General features: G+C 42.7%; 2 non-coding genes across 2 annotated transcripts in view; one reads left to right on the top strand and one right to left on the bottom strand.

Annotated features, from left to right (window-relative positions):
* Positions 1–3,384: 3,384 nt before the first annotated feature.
* On the bottom strand, positions 3,385–3,503 carry LOC123687026. Its single transcript, XR_006748774.1, has one exon. It is a non-coding gene; the product is annotated as a 5S ribosomal RNA (ribosomal RNA).
* Positions 3,504–7,138: 3,635 nt separating this feature from the next.
* Positions 7,139–7,500, top strand: part of LOC123687360 — a 1,906-nt gene continuing 1,544 nt past the window's right edge. The window contains exon 1 of the ribosomal RNA XR_006749090.1: positions 7,139–7,500. This exon is cut by the window's right edge and continues 1,544 nt beyond it. This is a non-coding gene — a ribosomal RNA (small subunit ribosomal RNA).

Raw genomic sequence — 7,500 nt, 5'->3', positions numbered from 1 at the left:
CTCACAAGGGTAAATGTCATCAAATGCATCAGACTATGTGATGAGTAAAATGAAAGATGCACACGATAATTTTAGCTTAAACCATGCCGGAAAGTCGACTTCACGTCGTGCATCGGTACAAAGTTATTCAAGGGGCAAAATAAATTCACGAGAGTAGGTCCGATTACCGCTGGATCAGACGACGATTGTAACTTGTTGGATACGAATGTATCCGATGTATGTACGTCGTCCCTCTCTGATCTGTAGTAAGTGGGCCTACCCAAGATGCACACGATAATTTTAGCTTAAACCATGCCGAAAAGTCGACTTCACGTCGTGCATCGGTACAAAATTATTCAAGGGGCAAAATAAATTCACGAGAGTAGGTCCGATTACCGCTGGATCAGACGACGATCGTAACTTGTTGGATACAAATGTATCCGATGTATGTACGTCGTCCCTCTCTGATCTACGGTACGTGGACCGACCCAAGATGCACACGATAATTTTAGCTGACTTCATGCCGAAAAGTCGGTTCACGTCATGCATCGGTATCTTAAATCGCGCCGTAAAGTCGTTCACGTCATGCATCGGTATCTTAAATCGCGCCGAAAAGTCGGCTCACGTCATGCATCGGCGTCTTTTTTTTGTGCCACCGATGCATGACGTGAACGACTTTTCGGCTCGATTTAAGATACCGATGCATGACGTGAACGACTTTACGGCGCGATTTAAGATACCGATGCATGACGTGAACGACTTTTCGGCGCGATTTAAGATACCGATGCATGACGTGAACGACTTTACGGCGCGATTTAAAGCTATACCGATGCATGACGTAAACAAGATCACACCGATGCAGCACGTTAACATTAAAGCCCGCCTAATCCGATCGATGGAGGCCGTCTCGAGTGTCCAACTTGCTCACAAGAGCCGAGAAACAAACCGATGCATCACGTAGACAAGATCGTACCGAATGTTAACACAATCCAAAAGGAAATAATCTTAGATGAATATCGATTCTGATTATTGATTTTTCTTTCGCGATATTGATAGAAGACATCTGAATGAATTTCGAATTAATTCCGAAATCAAAAAAATATTTTCAATAAATTTTTTTTCTAGAGTACCTCGGTCTTTTCTATTTTTTTTCCAAGTTTCGTACGTCAATCAACATACATCCCAGAAAAAATCATCTCTCTAACTATCCTGGTTCAAAAGTTGTATCGGAACTTTTCACGTCGAAAAAGAACATAGGCGAAAAAGGACGTGAACATTATTCCTTATAAAAATCAAACCCGACCATGGATTTTGATTCTGATTGTTGATTATCGCTATTAGAACACATTAGGAGGCAACCAAATCAAATTTGAGAAAATTCCACAATCAGAAAATTTTTTTCGAAAAAAAAAAAAAAATTCGAGAACACCTCGGTCATGGCAAGTTATTTCCCACAATCCATTCCCCAATCAACGTACATCCCAGAAAAAATCATCTCTCTAACTATCCTAGTTCAAAAGTTGTATCGGAACATTTTCACGTCGAAAATATATCTCTAAGTCCAGACCGATGCACCACGTAATCTCGGGCAGACCGATGCACAACGTAAATGACGATCGGGACCGGGGCGATCGGTCGTATCTGACACCGCCGGCTCGGTTCTAACATCGTCAATGAGTCGGGGTTGTAAAAAAGGACGTGAACATTTTTCCTTATAAAAATCAAACCCGACCATGGATTTTGATTCTGATTGTTGATTATCGCTACTAGAACATATAAGGAGGCAACCAAATCAAATTTGAGAAAATTCCACGATCAGAAAATTTTTTTCGAAAAAAAAAAAAAATCGTAATCACCTCGGTCATGGCGAGTTATTTTCCGTATTTCATTCCACAATCAACGTACAACATAGAAGAAATCATCTCTCTAACTATCCTGGTTCAAAAGTTGTATCGGAACATTTCACGTCGTAATATCTCGCCAAGTCCAGACCTCGGCGATAGGTAGTATCTGACACCGTCCGCTCGGGACTGACATCGACTTGGACTCGGGCTGATGATGGGGAGGCGTTTAAGGACGTGAACATTTTTCCTTATAAAAATTAAAGTCGACAATGAATATTGATTCTGATTACTGATTTACGCTTTAAAAACACATTAGAAGGCAACCAAATCGAATTTGAGGAAATTCCACGATCAGAAAATTTTTTTCGAAAAAAAAAAAAATCCGAAAAATATTTTTCGATTCCGATTACTGATTTACTCTTTTAGAACACATTAGGAGGCAACCAAATCAAATTTGAGAAAATTCCACAATCAGAAAATTTTTTTCGAAAAAAAAAAAAATTCGAGGACACCTCGGTCATGGCAAGTTATTTCCCACAATCCATTCCCCGATCCACGTACATCCCAGAAAAAATCATCTCTCTAACTATCCTGGTTCAAAAGTTGTATCGGAACATTTTCACGTCGAAAATATATCTCTAAGTCCAAACCGATGCACCACGTAAACTAGGGCAGACCGATGCACCACGTAATATCGGGCAGACCGATGCAGAACGTAAACTCGATCATACCGATGCTTCACGTAATCTCGATCTTACCGATGCACCACGTAAACAAGGGCAGACCGATGCAGAACGTAAAGTAGATCTTACCGATGCACCACGTAATCTCGATCTTACCGATGCACCACGTAATCTCCATCTTACCGATGCACCACGTGAACTGGATCTTACCGATGCACCACGTAATCTCAATCTTACCGATGCACCACGTGAACTGGATCTTACCGATGCAGAACGTGAATTGGATCTTACCGATGCACCACGTAAACTCGATCTTACCGATGCACCACGTAATCTCGATCTTACCGATGCACCACGTGAACTGGATCTTACCGATGCAGAACGTGAATTGGATCTTACCGATGCACCACGTAAACTCGATCTTACCGATGCACCACGTAATCTCGATCTTACCGATGCACCACGTGAACTGGATCTTACCGATGCAGAACGTGAATTGGATCTTACCGATGCACCACGTAAACTCGATCTTACCGATGCACCACGTAATCTCAATCTTACCGATGCACCACGTGAACTGGATCTTACCGATGCAGAACGTGAATTGGATCTTACCGATGCACCACGTAAACTCGATCTTACCGATGCACCACGTAATCTCGATCTTACCGATGCACCACGTGAACTGGATCTTACCGATGCAGAACGTGAATTGGATCTTACCGATGCACCACGTAAACTCGATCTTACCGATGCACCACGTAATCTCAATCTTACCGATGCATCACGTAATCTCGATCTTACCGATGCAGAACGTAAACTCGATCATACCGATGCACCACGTTATCTCGGCAGACCGATGCAGAACGTAAAAAAAAAGCTTACAGCACGCGGTGTTCCCAAGCGGTCACCCATCCAAGTACTAACCGCGCCCGACGCTGCTTGGCTTCAGTGTTCTGACGAGAACTGGCAATTTCAGCGTGGTATGGCCGTAAACAACAAATATAGCGATATTTTCTATGATATCTCACTTTTTGGGAGCGGAAAGGACGTGAACGTTTTTCCTTATAAAAAATGAAATAACTTTTGGATATTAATTCTGATTGTTGATTTAAGTTTTAAGAACACATTAGGACATATCTCAATGAAATTTGAGGGATTTCCGAAATCGAAAAATATTTTTCGAAAAAAAAAAAAAATCCCAGAAGACCTCGGTCATCTCAAGTTTATTTCCATATTCTATTACACAATCAACGTACATCACAAAAGGAACCATCTCTCTAACTATCACAGTTAAATTTTTGTATCGGAACATTTCACGTCGGAATATCTCGCTAAGTCCAGACCGGGGAGATCGGTCGCATTTGACACCGTCCGCTCCGGTCTAACATCGTCTTGGAGTCGGGGTAACGATGGAGAGGCGTTTAAGGACGTGAACATTTTTCCTTATAAAAATTAAAGTCGACAATGAATATTGATTCTGATTACTGATTTACTCTTTTAGTACACATTAGAAGGCAACGCAATCAGATTTGAGGAAATTTCAAGATCAGAAAATTTTTTTCGAAAAAAAAAAAAATTCAAGAACACCTGGGTCATGGCAAGTTATTTCCCACAATCCATTCCACAATCAACGTACAACATAGAAGAAATCATCTCTCTAACTATCCTGGTTCAAAAGTTGTATCGGAACATTTCACGTCGAAATACCTCGCCAAGTCCAGACCGGGGCGATAGGTAGTATCTGACACCGTCCGCTCGGGACTGACATCGACTTGGACTCGGGCTAATGATGGGGAGGCGTTTAAGGACGTGAACATTTTTCCTTATAAAAATTAAAGTCGACAATGAATATTGATTCTGATTACTGATTTACGCTTTAAAAACACATTAGAAGGCAACCAAATCAAATTTGAGGAAATTCCAAAATCAGAAAATTTTTTTTCAAAAAAAAAAAAATCCGAAAAATATTTTTCGATTCTGATTACTGATTTACTCTTTTAGAACACATTAGAAGGCAACGAAATCAAATTTGAGTGAAATCCAAAATCAGAAAATATTTTTCGAAAAAAAAAAAAAATTCGAGAACACCTCGGTCATGGCAAGTTATTTTCCACAATCCATTCCCCAATCAACGTACATCCCAGAAAAAATCATCTCTCTAACTATCCTGGTTCAAAAGTTGTATCGGAACATTTTCACGTCGAAAATATATCTCAGAGTCCAGACCGATGCAGAACGTAAACTCGATCATACCGATGCTTCACGTAATCTCGATCTTACCGATGCACAACGTAAACTAGATCACACCGATGCAGAACGTAAACTCGATCATACCGATGCACCACGTAAACTCAGGCAGACCGATGCAGAACGTGAACTCGATCTTACCGATGCACCACGTAATCTCGATCTTACCGATGCACCACGTAAACTCGGGCAGACCGATGCAGAACGTGAACTCGATCTTACCGATGCACCACGTAAACTAGGGCTGACCGATGCATCACGTAAACGACGATCGAGAGGCGCGAAAGGACGTGAACGTTTTTCATTATAAAAATTGAAATAAATGATAAATAATGATTCTGATTGTTGGTTATCATTTTTAATAAGCATTAGGAGGCAACCAAATGAAATTTGAGGAAATTCCGATAATAGAAAATTTTTTCGAAAAAAAAAAAAAATTCATGAAATCCTCGGTCATCGCAAAATATTTACCATATTCTGTTCGATAATCAACGTATATTTAAGAAGGAATCATATCTGTATCTATCTTGGTTCAAATTTTGTATCGGAACATTTTGACCAAAGTCCGAGCTTCGGCCGAAACAGACACCGCTGACCTGGCCTATCGATCGACCGAGAGTCGGGGATAGAGCGTAAGTGTTGTCTGGAGGGGAACCCTGTGCTCTCCTGACATATATAGGGAAGGTGGTCGCGTTGGGCGATGCAGAACGTTTGGATCGGGAATTATATTTTTGGTTCAGCTATTGGAATATGGTTTATTGTTGGTATATATTGGCGAAATAACGTTCTTACTGACTGGGGATATTCATAAAAATGAGTCCGGAGATTTTCAGATCGAAGTCCGAGTGATCCGACTTGGAAGGCGTGTTGGGTGGGTCGAGATGGCTTAGATAGATCAGACGAGGCGGGCTAAGTGTTGACGTCATGCATCGGTCCATTTTCAGATTGAGTCCGAGTAATCCGACTTTGAAAGAGTGTTGGGTGCGTCGAGACTGTTTAGATAGATCGGACGAGGCGGACTAGGTGTTAACGACATGCATCGGTATATTTTCTGATCGGAGTCCGAAGAAATCGGCCCTAGTAGGCGCAGCGGACGGTCGAGACGGCCTCGGTGGGTCGGATCGATCGGGAAAAGTTTGCTAAATCGTGTCTGGAGGGGAACCTTGGGTTCTCCTGACATATATAGGGGATAAGGTTTGGGTGAACGATTCTTCACGTAAAAGTTGAATAATTTATTTTTCGATAAGCTTTTGGATATTGATGAGAAGTATATGTATATCTTCGATTAAAAGAATTCTTACCGTCTCCATGTATATTATATTAGATATATAAGAAATAGTTAACGTGATGCATCGGCCGATTTCCGGATCGGAGTTCGAGAGATGCGACTTTCGATGCGCGATGGGTGGTTCGAGACGGCCTAGATCGATCGGACGAGGCGGACTAGGTGTTAACGACATGCATCGGCGGATTTTCTGATCGGAGTCCGAAGAAATCAGCTCTAGTAGGCGCGGCGAACGGTCGAAACGGCCTCGATCGATCGGACGAGGCGGACTAGGTGTTAACGACATGCATCGGCGGATTTTCTGATCGGAGTCCGAAGAAATCAGCTCTAGTAGGCGCGGCGAACGGTCGAAACGGCCTCGGTGGGTCGGATCGATCGGGAAAAGTTTGCTAAATCGTGTCTGGAGGGGAATCCGGGGTTCTCCTGACATATATAGAAGGGGTGGAGAATGGGTCCTGTCCTAGACTGTTTGGAGTTCTTTTTAGGATGATATTCAGTTGGTAAGTGGTAGACCCGAATCCGACCTCGGCGTTTGGGTACTGGCAAGGTGTGTTGGTTTCGGCTTTCGCATCTTGGGTCGCTTTCGTCAACCTCATGCAGCGAGGTCGCGGTCCGCTTCGTCTCTTTGTAGTCGAATGGCCTTTAAGCGACCAACCTTAAAATCGTGATCCTCTGCCCGTTGCGGGTTATGTTCACAAAAAATTTGCAACCACTCAATTCGTTCCGAGCGACAAATATTGTTGAATCTCGAATCACCGTGTCGTTATATTCACATGTATAGCGAAGGGTCGAGATGGAATGTGTATAAGAAATTAGTTGATAGCCGGGGGTTCGTATTATATATGGACGCCTTGGCGAGGGATTGTTTCTAGAAACTTTCTCATTTTTGATCGGTGTTTTGTCCGAGATGATGATGATGTATATATAGCTTGAGTCTCATGCTGACTGGGGGCTGTTACGTCGTTTCGTCGAGGACTTGCACTTACTGATGTGCGGCGCTAGTCGAAGTCAATCGACATGGCTAGTGCCACATGACGAGAGGCGAACGGGTTTGGCCATACCGGCAATCTCGTGGACCGATCGTATAAGCACGCAGTTCCCTGGTTGATCCTGCCAGTAGTCATATGCTTGTCTCAAAGATTAAGCCATGCATGTCTCAGTACAAGCCAAATTAAGGTGAAACCGCGAAAGGCTCATTAAATCAGTTATGGTTCCTTAGATCGTACCCACATTTACTTGGATAACTGTGGTAATTCTAGAGCTAATACATGCAAATAGAGCTCCGACCGGGAACGGAAGGAGCGCTTTTATTAGATCAAAACCAATAGGTGGCGGGTTCGCTCGTCATCGTACAATTTGGTGACTCTGAATAACTTTAAGCTGATCGCATGGTCTCGTACCGGCGACGCATCTTTCAAATGTCTGCCTTATCAACTGTCGATGGTAGGTTCTGCGCCTA

The sequence above is a fragment of the Harmonia axyridis genome, chromosome X, assembly GCF_914767665.1.
Source record: "Harmonia axyridis chromosome X, icHarAxyr1.1, whole genome shotgun sequence".
Taxonomy (NCBI): Eukaryota; Metazoa; Arthropoda; class Insecta; order Coleoptera; family Coccinellidae; genus Harmonia; species Harmonia axyridis.
This window is presented reverse-complemented; position numbering and strand designations above follow the sequence as displayed.